This window comes from Lepus europaeus, chromosome 12 (assembly GCF_033115175.1).
Source record: "Lepus europaeus isolate LE1 chromosome 12, mLepTim1.pri, whole genome shotgun sequence".
Taxonomy (NCBI): Eukaryota; Metazoa; Chordata; class Mammalia; order Lagomorpha; family Leporidae; genus Lepus; species Lepus europaeus.
In genome coordinates, this window is record NC_084838.1 from 33,077,231 (window position 1) to 33,090,880 (window position 13,650).

General features: G+C 40.6%; 1 pseudogene; it reads left to right on the forward strand.

Annotated features, from left to right (window-relative positions):
• Nucleotides 1-268: 268 nt before the first annotated feature.
• Nucleotides 269-3,264, forward strand: LOC133770944 (cationic amino acid transporter 3-like; annotated as a pseudogene).
• Nucleotides 3,265-13,650: the final 10,386 nt, after the last annotated feature.

A 13,650-nucleotide genomic window follows, 5' to 3' on the forward strand; every position in this document is an offset into this window, starting at 1 on the left:
TAAATGTGCTGAAGTGCTACACTGTACCCCACAAAAATGTGTAAGTACTACATCTTAATCAAAAATGTTTTAAAAAATAAAGAATACTAGATATAGGATTATATATTTTAATAATTGTCATACAAAGATCAGCCCTGAAGCCTGAGCTACCAAATGGTTGAACTCAGCCTCCACAAACTCAATCAGCTCCCTGGGTTTGCACAAGTTCTCTGGGCTTTTGTCATTTTTTACCAGAACCTAACATCCTCTTCAATCAAGTCCAGCTAGAATGCTGTGACAGGCACTTCACAGATTTGTTCAAAAGCTGGTACGTATCCACACAATAGACTCATAGAATGACAATCTCTTTAGGTAGCATTCTGATCTCAGAATCATCCCTTAAGGCATTCCAGTCTGGCTGGAAAGCCCAGGAGGAAGCATTTCAGGCATGGAAAGCCAAGACACTCTGGAAAAAAATGTCCTACATAAAGGACCCCTGTGGGTGAGATCCCAGTGAAAGAAGTGGCCACCAGTGAAGAATGTATTTTTCTCTGATGGGAGGAGAGAACTTCTACTTTGCTTATGGCCATGTCAATCTAGGGGGTCCAAAAGGCTTCCACTGCCGAAGCAGCTCATGTCAAGAACCTGTGGTGATCACTGATATCATTCATAAGTTTTATTTGTTTAGATAAACAACAAGAGTCACTGTGCACTAACTTTCCATGCAGGACCTCTGTCCCTGAAAAGTTGTATCATGCAACCTAATAGCAAAACTTGCTCTCAAGAATCACTTCCCTTTAGTGTATTAAATGGAGGATACTATTATATCTTATAAATTATAGTTATATCTAAGACCTCACAAAAGTTGTATCATCCTTGGGTTCTTCTTTAAAAACAATTAAGTTTCTAAAAAGAAAGAAGAGGGAGGAAGGAAGGGAAGAGAAGAAGAGGGGAAAAATGCAAACTCACCTTCAAGAAGCAATAACACAGAACAGCCCTTGTCTAGACTGTTGAGGAACAGTTCTCTTAGTTTTTTTATTCCATTCTTTCTTTTTCTCTTTTGTTTCTTTTCCTTTCTTGGACTAAACAGGAGAGGGAGAAGGAAGAGGGGTAGTGGGTGAGAGGGCGGGTACGGTGGACAGAATTACTATGATCCTAATGTTGTATCTATATGATACAGACAAATTTTTTTTAAAGCTGATATAAAGACATACACTGGAGCCAGATGCCTGAGCACTCTGGATCCAATTGCCCTGGGTGTGGGCAGTACATTGGGTGCAGGCATGTATGTGCTGGCTGCCGAAATGGCTAAAGATAAAGCAAGACCATTCATTGTGATCTGCTTGTTGGTGACTGCTCTATCTTCTGTGCTGGAAGGGCAGGGCTAAGCAGTTTGGTGCCCAGGTTTCCTGTTCTGGTTCTGTGTATCTCTACAGCTATCTCACTATGGGTGAGCTCCGGGCCCTCACCTGGCTGGAACTTCATCCTCTCTGATGTCATTGGCCCAGCCAGTGTAGGCTGGGCCTGGGTCTCTGCTTTTGATACCCTGATTGGAAACCACTTCTCTGAGACTCTGAAAGGGACCTTGTCACTGCATGTACCATGTACCCCTTCTCCTTGCAGAATATGCAGGCTTTTTTGCTATGGGCTTGTTGCTATTCCCTAGATTGTTGGCTCTGATTACCAAAGTATTCTTGGATTTGTCACCATCTCTGGCTTTATCTAAGGGATCTGCACAACTGGAAGCTCTCAGAAGAGGACTATGAGTTGACCATGACTGGACTCAATGATGCCTCTAGTTTGGACCCTCTGGGCTTGGAAGGATTTGTACCTTTGGCTTTGAGGGGATTCTCCATGCTGCAGTGACCTGTTTCTATGCATTTGTTGGTTTTAATTGTATTCCTACAATTAAAAGGGGAAAGCAGAACAATCTGTAGCATTCCATCTCCATGGGCATTGCAATCTCACTGTTCAACTGCTTTATGGCATACTTTGCTGTCTCTTCTACACTCACCCTCATGATGCGTCACTACCAGCTACAGCCAGAAAACCCTTTGCCTGAAGCATTTCTCAATACTGGATGGGCCCCCACCAGCTATGTTGTAACTGCTGGCTCCCTCTGTGCTTTTTTAAAAAAAAGATTTATTTGTTTCTTTGAGAGGCAGATTTACAGGGAGGCAGAGGCAGACAGAGAAAGAGGTCTTCCATCTGTTGGTTCACTCCCCAGATGGCTGCAATGGCCAGATATGCACCGATGTGAAAAGGAGCCAGGAGCTTCTTCCACACCTCCCATTTGGGTGCAGGGGCCCAAGCACTTGGGCTATCCTCCACTGCTTTCCTAGGCCATAGCAGAGTGCTAGATAGGAAGTGGAGCAGCCAGGACTTGAACTGGCACCCACATGGGATGCCAGCACTTCAGGTGGCAGCTTTACCCGCTATGCCACAGCACCAGCCCCTCTGTGCTTTTTCTACCCATTTGTTGGACAGTTTGTTACCCGTGCCTCAGGTGATCTGTGCAATAGCAGAGGATGGAGTTCTGTTCTGTGTCCTTGCCTGGATCCATACCAGCACACACATACCTATATAGCCACTGTGGTCTCTGATGTTACTACAACATTCATCTTTGAACTCATTGATCTTGTAGACCTCATATCAGTTGTGACTCTGTTTATTCCCTGGTGGCTCTCTATGTTCTCATTCTCAGGTGTCAGATTGACCAGGAGATGAAGACTGGGGACAAGGAGGAGAATATTCAGGGGCAGAATATCTGAAGCAGAGAAGCTGACCCTGCAGGAACTGTTTAGCCCAATCAACTCTAACCCCACCCCACTCTCTGGCCAAATTGTCTAGGTTTGTTCCACAGTGCTTCCTCCACTGCTGACTCCCCTTTGCCTGATCCAGTGACAATTCCACTGCTCTCTGGAGATTGAGTATGCATTGCAGTGCTTGTATTGCTCCTGATGCAATTACTGGAATTACTGGGGTCATCGGGAGACAGCCACAAAGCTCTATGCCCCTCACTTTAGGGTGCCTGCTTTGCATCTCCTCCCACATGAGCATCTTTGTGAATGTGCATCTTATGATACAGATGACAGCTGGAACCTGCGTCAATTTAAGGTCCAGATGCTGATTGGGTTTGCTCTCTACTCCAGCTATGGAATCCAACACAGCCTGGAAGAGATTAAGAGTGACAAACCCTTTAAATCTAGAGCTGAAATTCTAGATCTTGATTTTGCAGTTGCTGAACCCACTAGATTTTATCTCCTTACACTGTCTGCTATCTAGTCCTCCTGCACAATAATGGAGACTTCTCTTGATCCTAGAGAGAATTATACCCCATGTGATATCTGTGGGGGATATTGTCATAGCTTTATTTGCATCTGTTCAAATGGGCTCCATAGTTTCTTGCTGGCTTTTACATTTTTAAGCATTCAATTATTTCTGAAGATACCAGTCTGATTCTGCTGGCTGAATTCAACCTCCTCCCCAAAAAAAGTTTTATTTGAATACCGCTCTGAATTCTTTTAAGACTAAGGGGACATTCCAATTAGCCACAAGCCACACACAACCTCTCCTTACTGTGTTATACAAGGTCCATCATACTTAATTATGGTGCCTTAAACCCTCTAAGTATGTAAGTCATTTGGACCTTGATTTAAACCAAACCCAAACAAACAGATTAAAAAAAAAAAAAAAACCCACTATGACTTTACAAGGTACTTCCAATCAAGTCTTTAAAGATTTAAATGGAAATGAACCTGAAGCATGTCAGGATGCTAGAAGATAACTAAAGATTCAGCCTTTTATAAGCCAATCAAAATGTATTCAACATAATCAATGTATATTTATACTTTGTGTGTTGTGATTGCAGAGAAGGGGACTAAAAAAAAAAAAAAAACACACAACAGTATGGCCTCAGGTTGAAGATACAGTAAACACTAATCACAGTTGTAACTCTGTATCTGCTTAAGTCATCTACACTTACTGCTTCCGCATTTGTGTCTGGGAAACAATGATAAGACTTTGTCACAGTGGAATTAGGATGGCTTGGTTTTGGAGAGGACGGGAAATTTCTTTGAAAAGGATGTATGAACAGTCTTATTACATATTATAGTCCCAAAATTAATGTAGTTAGGACAATTCAATTAGGTCTTAACACTCTGGTCTAGAAAATCCATTTTTCTTTTCTTAATCAAAGAGCAATTTCAAAGAAAAATTATTTTTATCCCTCAATAATCTTTCCGGGTCCCTCTGACTTCTGAATTGTTAGTTCTTAGCAGCTTCCAATGTGAACTCCTTTAGGATAAAAACTTGCAGACCTCAGGGGGTGGAGGCCATTGAGAACTTTGAAAGATAAAATGCCCCTTTCAAAACTTCTCTAACAACCATAAAGTTACAAACACACAAAACAGAAACAAAATTAAATAGGAAGATAGTAAGGAGTAAAAGAAGTTTTATACTTTGAAGCTACATGGCAATAATTTCCATTGTCTACTATCATATTGCCATGGCAAGACAGATTTATCTACCAGTTAATAAGTAGGTGAAAAATACCATCAGACAACTATTTGTTTCATAGATTTATAAGACCTTAGCCTCTTGGTTATGTTGGTAGCACTAGGCACTTCTTGCCAATAATTCTGACTCAATAAATCCCAAACATTTCCAGAAAACCACAATTTGGCTCTTGAAGCCACTTCCTGTCACATCCATTCTTTATGGCCTTTCCTACCACCTCAGATGAGGATACTCTGGGGGAAAAAAAGCAACTGAAAAAGAGGATATTGGGTCATTGTTGTGGTATAGTGGTTAACCCGCTGCCTGTGACATCACCATCCCATATGGACACCAGTTTGAGTCCTGGCTATTCCATTTCAATCTAGTTCCCTGCTAATGGCCAGGAAAGAGCAGTGGGGGATGTCCCAACTCCTTGGGCCCAGCCATCCCCGTGGGAGACTCGGATGAAGCTCCTGGCTCATGGTTTTGGCATGGCTCAGCACTGGCTGTGACAGGTATGTGGGAATGAACCAGCAGATGGAAGATCTCTCACTTGCTCGCTCTCGCTCTCTCTCTCTCTCTCTCTCTGTCTCTTCTTCTCTTCCTGTACCTCTGAATTACAAAGAAATAAATCTTTAAAAAAAAAAAAGTAAATATTTACCTAGCTCAAAGGCTTTCCATGTATATAATTACCGGTCAAGCAATGGCAGAGCCATCAATCCTTTACAATTTCACATTAAATTTTAAGCTAAATAAACTCATAGAAAAATATAAAAAGACACATAAATCAAAGTTTGCAGAATTTTTAAAAATGTAATTCAAGGGGCTGTGTGGTGCAAAGGTGATATCCCACATGGCACTCATTTGTATCCCAACTGTTCCACTTTTGATCCAGCTCCCAGCTAATGCACCAAGGAAGGCAGAAGAAAATGACCCAAGTGCTTGGGCCCTGCCACCCATATGGGAGACCCGGAAGAAGCTCCTGGCTCTTGGTTGCCACCTGGACCAGCCCGGGCTGTTGCAGCCATTTGGAAAATTAACCAAGATGAAAGATACTCTCTGCCCCTCTCTCTCTCCTTCTCTCTAACTTTCAGATAAATAAATAAATCTTTTTTAAAAAATAGAAAAAAGTGTAATTCAAACACAGCTATGGGAAAAATGCACTGAAAACCTTGGAGCTCACATTTTAAAAGCTGCTCTGGAGCAGGCAGAGATGCAGCTCGATGTGACTATGTAGCAAGCTCTGTAAAGCTGAGCTGGTGATGGCGAGAGCAATCTGTCTTTGCTGAACAAGTATTTTGACTACTCTTTTGACTTACTCCACACTGAAAGAGAATTCTCAAACAAGGAGTTTAACGTCAGAACATCTGGAATTGTAATGAAATATGCTGTGGCCTTTCAGTGTACTGGAAAAGAATTTTGGTAAGTGCCTACCTAACTGATTTCACAGAAAGCACCTTATTAATCGCTCCATTCTGGAAGAGAAATATATTTTCCCAAGAAATTTATCAAATTAGGAGTGAAAGTTCTAGCTACAGATTCTTTTTGCTCTTTTTTTCCTTGTACCAATACATAATATGAGTGTATGAGTCACTCATTAATAGAGGGGTGAATTTTCTTCTGAACTATAGATCAAGGCACTTTTAAAAGCCTGTAGCAAAAGGAACCCTCCCACATGGAGAGATCACCAAGCAGAAGGCAGACAGGCTCAGCTCCAACTTTCCTGAACAGAGAGCTTTCCAGACAGAATTAAACAAGTAGGCAAAGTTCATGTCATGCCTACTTCATCCACTGAAAATTTGCAAAAATTCCAGATACTGAGAACTGCAACACTGTGTCAAGAATGTGGATACAACTAAAGGAATGCAGGGAGTCTTGGAGGTGCAAAGCTGAAATCCTACCCCATGTTTTGGTCTGGGAAAGCCTCCTTTGCCCAAGGGCTCTGTGCATCCCCTATACCTCCTGGGGTACACCTCCTATACCTCCATCTGGGGCTGGTGCTGTGGCATAGTGGGTAAAGTCGCTGCCTGAAGTGCTGGCATCCCATATGGGCACTTATTTGAGTAACAGCTGCTCCACTTCTGATCCAACTCTCTGCTATGGCCTGAGAAAGCAGTAGAAGATGGTCCAAGTCCTTGGGTCCCTGCACCCACATGGGAGACCTGGAAGAAGTTCCTGTTTCCTGGCTTCAGATAGGCACAGCTCCAGCCATTGCAGCCATTTGGGGAGTGAACTAGTAAATGAAAGACATCTCTCTCTCTCTCTCTCTCTCTCTCTCTCTGCATCTGCATCTGCATCTGCATCTCTGTAACTCTGCCTCTCAAATAAATAAATAAATCTTAACAAAAAAGAAGCAGCAGCAGCAACCAGTGTGTTGCATTGTGCTCAGAACTGGGAAGGAGCCCCAAAACTGATTCTAGGAGAGGCAGCTGCCAAGAGCCAATGTTGCACTGAGATTATTAAATGTTTTCATAAACTTAAGTAGCTGATAAATGAATGTTGCTCTTCATAGAATTCCTATGAGTAGTGCAGAAGAAATTAGAAAAATAGATAATCAATCTTTTTATCAATCATAATGAATAAATGACCTCGGTCACAATGGCAGCTAAGACCATTATGTGACAAGTGGATGGTAGACTTCATAATAGTCTAGCTAAAAGAGCCTGAACCCTTTAATCTACCTTAAAATACCATGGAAGTGAACAATCATTCATTCTTGCTTTGCCACCTGTGAACTATTGTTGCCAAAATAATTAAACTAAATCTAGCTGAGTCTCTGGATCAAGGGACCAGTCTGCAAGAAACACATAAAATTGAGTGGAATTTTAAATGGCACCATGAGAATGTAATTAGCTAATTGCAGAATGAAAAAAACTTTACAGAAAAAAATACTGCAATTTCTTCAAGAAGAAAAATCGGGTAGAGATCAAAAGAAACTCTAGAAAGATAACAACCAAATACAACATATGGGCTTTTTCTGGTTATTAATTCAAACAAAACAACTGCTTAAAAAGGCATTTGGGGGGAGAAATGGCAAATTTTAGAAGGAGTTATTTAATAAGATGATTTGTGGAATCTTTATTAATAAATAGTCATTGTATATTATAAACTTAATGAAGTGTTTATGGGAAAAATTATGAAATAGATTTGCTTAAAATAAAGCACCAAAAAAATAATGGTATGAAAATGGAGTATAACAACATTAGTTAAATTTAATAACTTTTGAAGCTAGTTTAATGGGTACATGAGAATGTGTTTTATTATTGTGTATGTTTAAAATATTTCATAATAAAAAGATTAAAAGGAGAGAGAAAGAAGTGCTATGGTAAGTTGTTCATTTATTTTAATCCCCACTAAAACAATGCATGGAAAGATAAAGTTCACACAGAAAGCGGCCAAAAAGATTAGAGACTCCAGAAAGAAGGAAAACACAATAGCTGAGAGTCATAACAAGTCATTTTGGTCTCTTCGAAAAGATGGCTTATATAGACCTTTGCAACTGATTCCCCCTTTTTCAAGGAAAATTAATCCCCATCAGGATGGACATTTGGTATAGCACTTAAGATGCCAGTTGTGATGCTTGTAAGCCATATCACATTACCTGTGTTCTTGGCTCCGCTCTGCTCCTAATTACAGCTTCCTGCTGATGCGCACCCTGGGAGGTAGCAACAATGGCTCAAGTAGTTGGGTCCCTGCCACTCATGTGGGAGACCTGGATTGGGTTCCTGGATCTTGAGCAACTGGACAGGAGTTCTGTCCATCTGTGTGTCTCTTCCTTACTTTTTTTTTTTTTTTGTCTCTCTGCCTCTCAAATAAAATACATGAATGAATAAATTTTTAAAAATAATCTCAGATCAGCCCTTTGGTTAATCAAATTCATCACTCTCAGAGGAAATGATGAAATAATATGAATGCAGATGTAAATATGAGAAGATATGATGTCTATTGATGATATAGACTATTGTGTAAATATCCTTGCCAGAGTTCTATCTCTAAGACTTCAGTGTTGTTTCCAGAGTACTTATTCTTTCCTGTACATGAATTTAAATAATGCAATTGTTCCTACCATGAGAATGGGTGGGCTCAGGGACAGCCCAGGACACATTATTGAGAGCTGCTTATGTAGACAAGGATATGATATTCCCAGGATAGCAGAAAGAAGAGCAGACATGAGCTTCAAATGCCTTAAAAGTAAACTAAACTGGGCTCAGCATGGTTCAGCGTGGACTGAAGCGTGGACTGAAATACTGCCAGCCTTCTATGGTAAACCATGTTACTTAAACCTGAGAACCCTTACTGTGCTGATGTGGGACAATTACAACAGCACAAATGCCATGGTTGGAAGTCACTGTTCAAGATCACTCTCTCTGGCATTTCTTTGAAAGAAGTAAAAGTTCCCATTGTCATTGTTGAGAAAGAGTAGATCCTTGAGCAAAGAAAAATGAGGACTGAGAAGACAGCCAGGGACTAAAGGAAAAGATGAATTCCCCTCTCTCTCCCTCTCTCTCTGTCTCTCTCTGTGTCTCTCTCTCTCTGTCTCTCTCTCTCTCTCTGTCTCTGGAAATTTGAGTTGGCCACCAAAGCGCCGCGAGCCTAGAAGAAACATCAGGGATCCACCCTTGTGGATCCAGGCCTATGAGAGCAATTAGGGTCTGTACCTGGAAATGGTTCTTAGTTACAACCCAAGTTATATGAGAGTACCTCAAAAGATCTGTTGAAAAATAAATCAAAAGATGTTTGTTTTAGTACAAAACATTCTGAAAACCATGTATAGCTTTTTTCATGATGTACATTTTCTATGAACTTTTTTGAAGACTTCTTGTATGTTTCCCTCCACTGTCCTTGAAACTTCCATAGCTTCTGTCAGTGTTGTGACTTAATATTAGCTATTTTGTAGGGACAGTCCAGGAAGGGCTTGTGCCCATATTCAAGCAACTATTAGTAGTTGCCAGTCAGGAAATTGTATGATGAATATTAGAAGTATGTATGGTATTAATGAAAATCTGTTCTCACAAACAGTGTGGCATGTACTCTTTAAATTATAAAAAGAGAAATTTAATTTTACTTTGGATTTAAAAAATTAAAAGCAGTGCATTCACTTATGAAGAAAAACATGCTGCAACCAAAGCTCTAAAAAAAAGCTTAAAAAATTGTTTTAGATATGAATGTAAGTGTGTGTGTATGTGTGTGTATGAGTGGCTGATATACAATCACATCAACCTTCAGTAAATCCACATCTCTTAATATCAAGGACACAGAAAAGTATTTGTTTAAATATTAACATCTGCATCAGTTATAACTGCTTTGCTGGTGGCCAACTGTATTGCATAAGATGACTTGATTCCATTTGGAGAGCTATGGTGTTGATACCATCAGGCTAAGGTTAACACATGAGAAATGACAAGAATTGACCTCTTCCTGTACAAGTGTTTGGCTCTGCAATTAAGATGCTTCTTGGGAAATCTGTGTCACCTATCAGAGTGCCTGGTTCAAGTTCTAGATCCAGCTCCCTGCTGATGCACAACCTGTGAGGCAGCAGGTTGTGTATCAAGTACTTGAGTCCATTCTACCCATGTGAGAAACTCAGATTAGGTTCCAGGATCCTGGCTTGGAGCTGGCCCAGGATGTTGTGGGCATTCAGGAAGTGAACCAGCAGATGGAAGATTGATATCCAGCTCTTGCGCTCTCTCTCCCACCATCTTTCATTCCCTCCATCCCATTCTCCTTCTTCCTTTCATTTTCTCCATTGCTCTGCCATTCCAGTAAAATGAAAATAGGTTTTTTTTTTAAATAATTGTATTCTTCCCAAAAAGACAGTGGTGTAAGATGGCATAAGCATAAGAAACCACCATCCCTGACAGATGCCAACCAGAACAACCCCAGCCCAGACTTGACTCCATATTCACTACTGAGACAGTGTTTTAGAGTCCTCCGGGCATCTGACTCTAGTCTGCTTATGTGTGAGGCTCTTTAACCGCATCTCCAACTGTCAGCTAAGAGTCCCTTACTCAAAGAGTCAGGACTAAAAGTTGGCAGGTGGCATGGGACTTCCTCCCAACACTTGATTCTGCTGCCACCCACACACCATTTCTAATGTGGTGGGGAATCTAGTTCTTGTCTCTAATTTATTCCAACATCTCCAACTCTTACCTTTATGTGCTCAGTCAAGGATGATCATTCTTTAACCTATTAATTAATAGGTGACTCTGATTAATCTCCACTAACTTTTCCTTCCCCCCAAATATTTCTACCACATGACTATAACCCTTTCTGGTTGGCTCTAAACAGTCTTCAATAACATTACCACTATATAAACTCATATGAATCACCAGTTGACTAATTTACCAAAAATGTACTGTCCCCATCTGTGTGCCTAATACCTCATCAGTCCCTGACTATACCTCCCAAATATACTAATATTAGGATTTTCTTATTTACTGGTTACTTTAATAATTTTTATTTATTATCCTGCATATTACTTATTTATGTCCCATGAACTGTTCTAATGCTGTCACAAAGATTCATCCATTTAATCTAATCAGCTGATAGAAATTGACTGCCTATCATATACCTAGTATTAGACACTGTAAAAGGAAAAGCATAATTTTTTAAACTTCAAAACCTTTGAATGTACTCAAATAGATAAGACTTAAATCCAAATAACTGTAATGCATCAATCAGTACTGTATAAGTGGTTCAGACAGCAAGTTTCATAGGGCCTTAGAAGAGGGAGAAGGATATAATTGACATGTGGTAAACGTGCAGTCGACATTTGATTGAATTATACTGAACCAGGGCATTTAATATTGAAAATAAAGACAGATGGAGTGACACGAAAATTTGATAATCTGCAAATGTGCAGGGAAATGCTGAGAAATTACATGCATGTTTCTTTTAAATGGGTTTTTACTTAAAATAATATGAAAACATATTAAAGTGACATATTTTATTAGACAATATGATCACCACTCATGGGAATCCCTGCAGGTGGTACATTTGATAATACACTAAAAAATACAGTCACAATTATGACTCATTCTGGTTTTTTGATAGACCCGCACTCCAAGGTGTACCATAAAGAATTTTGTCTAACTTGGCCCTGATGAAAAATATGTTGTCATTTGATTGATAAATTTTTTATCTATTACTGAATTGGTTTTCTTATTTATTTCAAATATAAATAAAAGCAGAACATGATGTAATTCTGAAAGTTCACAATAAAAATTAGAAAAGCAGGCAGCAGCCCCTACAAGGGAAAACTGAATTGAGTTCCTGGCTCCTCGGTTCAACCCTGCATTGTTGACTTGTACTATAGAAATCAAGAAGAGACGGCAGGAATCTGTAACCCTGCTTACTTGTGCAACTGACTTACTTGAGATTAGCATACCTACAATCCCACTTACAGTTCAGCACACTGGGATGACATCAAGGCAGAATCATAGAACTAAAATATCCATATTAAAATGGCAGGCCTGTATATTGAATCAAAGTGTTCATATTAAAGTACAAGGCTCATAAATTAAGATTTCAAATGGTAACACCAGTGTCACAACCTGAATGACATTCATTCGCAACTTGAATGAATGGGGTCTTAGAATCATGATCTGTAGTCAGGAAGGAAAAGAAAAGGTCTCCCAGAACAAGAAAGCAAGGGCAACTTCTGGGAAAGAAGCTAGCAAGAACACAACAAACATACTGCCCACACACATGAAACTCCCTGCATGAACAACAGGCTGCCACAAGGGCTGAGCAGCATGAGCATGGAGAAGGACAACAGAAAGCCAGAGCACATCCCTGTATCTCCCCAGAGGATGGGCCAGGAGGTCCTGGTACTTGGAGAAGGGAAAAGTAAGATAGGATGTATTCTCTATTATTCTCACTACATGCTGTGAACTAACCCCCAAGGAGCCCTCAACTGTTAGTGGGCTCCCTGTGAGGTTGCTGCTTTGTCTCGGCCAGTGAGCGCTGCTGATCTTCCTGGTGAAAGTGTTCTCGTTGAAACAAATAATTTGACAAATGGTTACTAGATTTTAATCTTGAAATCTCGGAACCCAGTATCCAATTCTTGGGATATAGCTACAGGGTAACTGACATGGTTGGTCTGTGTACCCCCCATACTATGAGACCACTTTAATAATAATAATCATAGGAGTTAGTATTTATGGCTTCTCTCATGTACCAGAAACTGCGCTAACAGTGTCTGATCATCTCCAGCAGTAAGAAAACAATTGTTAATGTATTTGTTTAAAGCTTTAAGAAGAGTGCCTGGCACATTCGGTAGATGTCTGTAGATGTTCAATAAATATTTGTTGTGTGGGTGAATAAATAAACCAAATACCCCATTAATTCCTAGACCTACACTTCCTTGAAGAAAAGTGTTCACAGAGTGACAAAGAATTGGCTCTTCCTGTGCTTTAATTATAAGAGATTGAATGACAAACATCTTTCATAACAGTATCTCTACCTCGGCTTCCTCAACTCCAACTGATATAGGTATGGAGGAAGCAACAGCAGGGAAGAGCAGAGATTTGTCATCCCTGGCCAGCCTACGTGACAGCCCTGGCCAACCTGTTAGGTAGGAAGTCAGAAATTGAGCCTGAAGACCAGAACCCACTGCGGAAGCTCCAGAAGCCCAGCATCTTGCACTTCAAAGTCCTGCCTGGATCCTGACGACCTTCCAGGGGGTCCTGCCCCTTCTACCTGGCCTGATAAACATCCTTCCTCTAAGGCTGGGGATCCCAGCCAGGCTTCCCCTGTCTGATAATTTCAGGGGGAAAAACTCAGAAAGGAATTTTCTGTATTTATACCCAACAAGTCCTTTGTTTGGGAGGAGAAGAAGGAGAGGGGGAGAGAAAAGGTGGAAAGGCAAGACCCATCCCCTTAAAAAACACAGCCTAAATGTTAACTATGCACCCTCTCTCAGGTCCTGTCTGGAGAGGTGTGCATCCATTCTTACGAATGTCCCTACCCTAATAAATCTTGCTATTTTGCTTTCCACTGCTCTCTGTCGCACACCTGAATTCTTTCTTGCGCTAAGACAAGGACCCTTTGCTTCTCCGGTAACAATACCAGTCAGGACTATGTGGGCTGTGCTTCTTAGCAGAAGCTACAGAGCACAGACAGGAACCCACCTCAGTCAGGCCTCCATACTTGAACTAAACACTACGTCAAGCA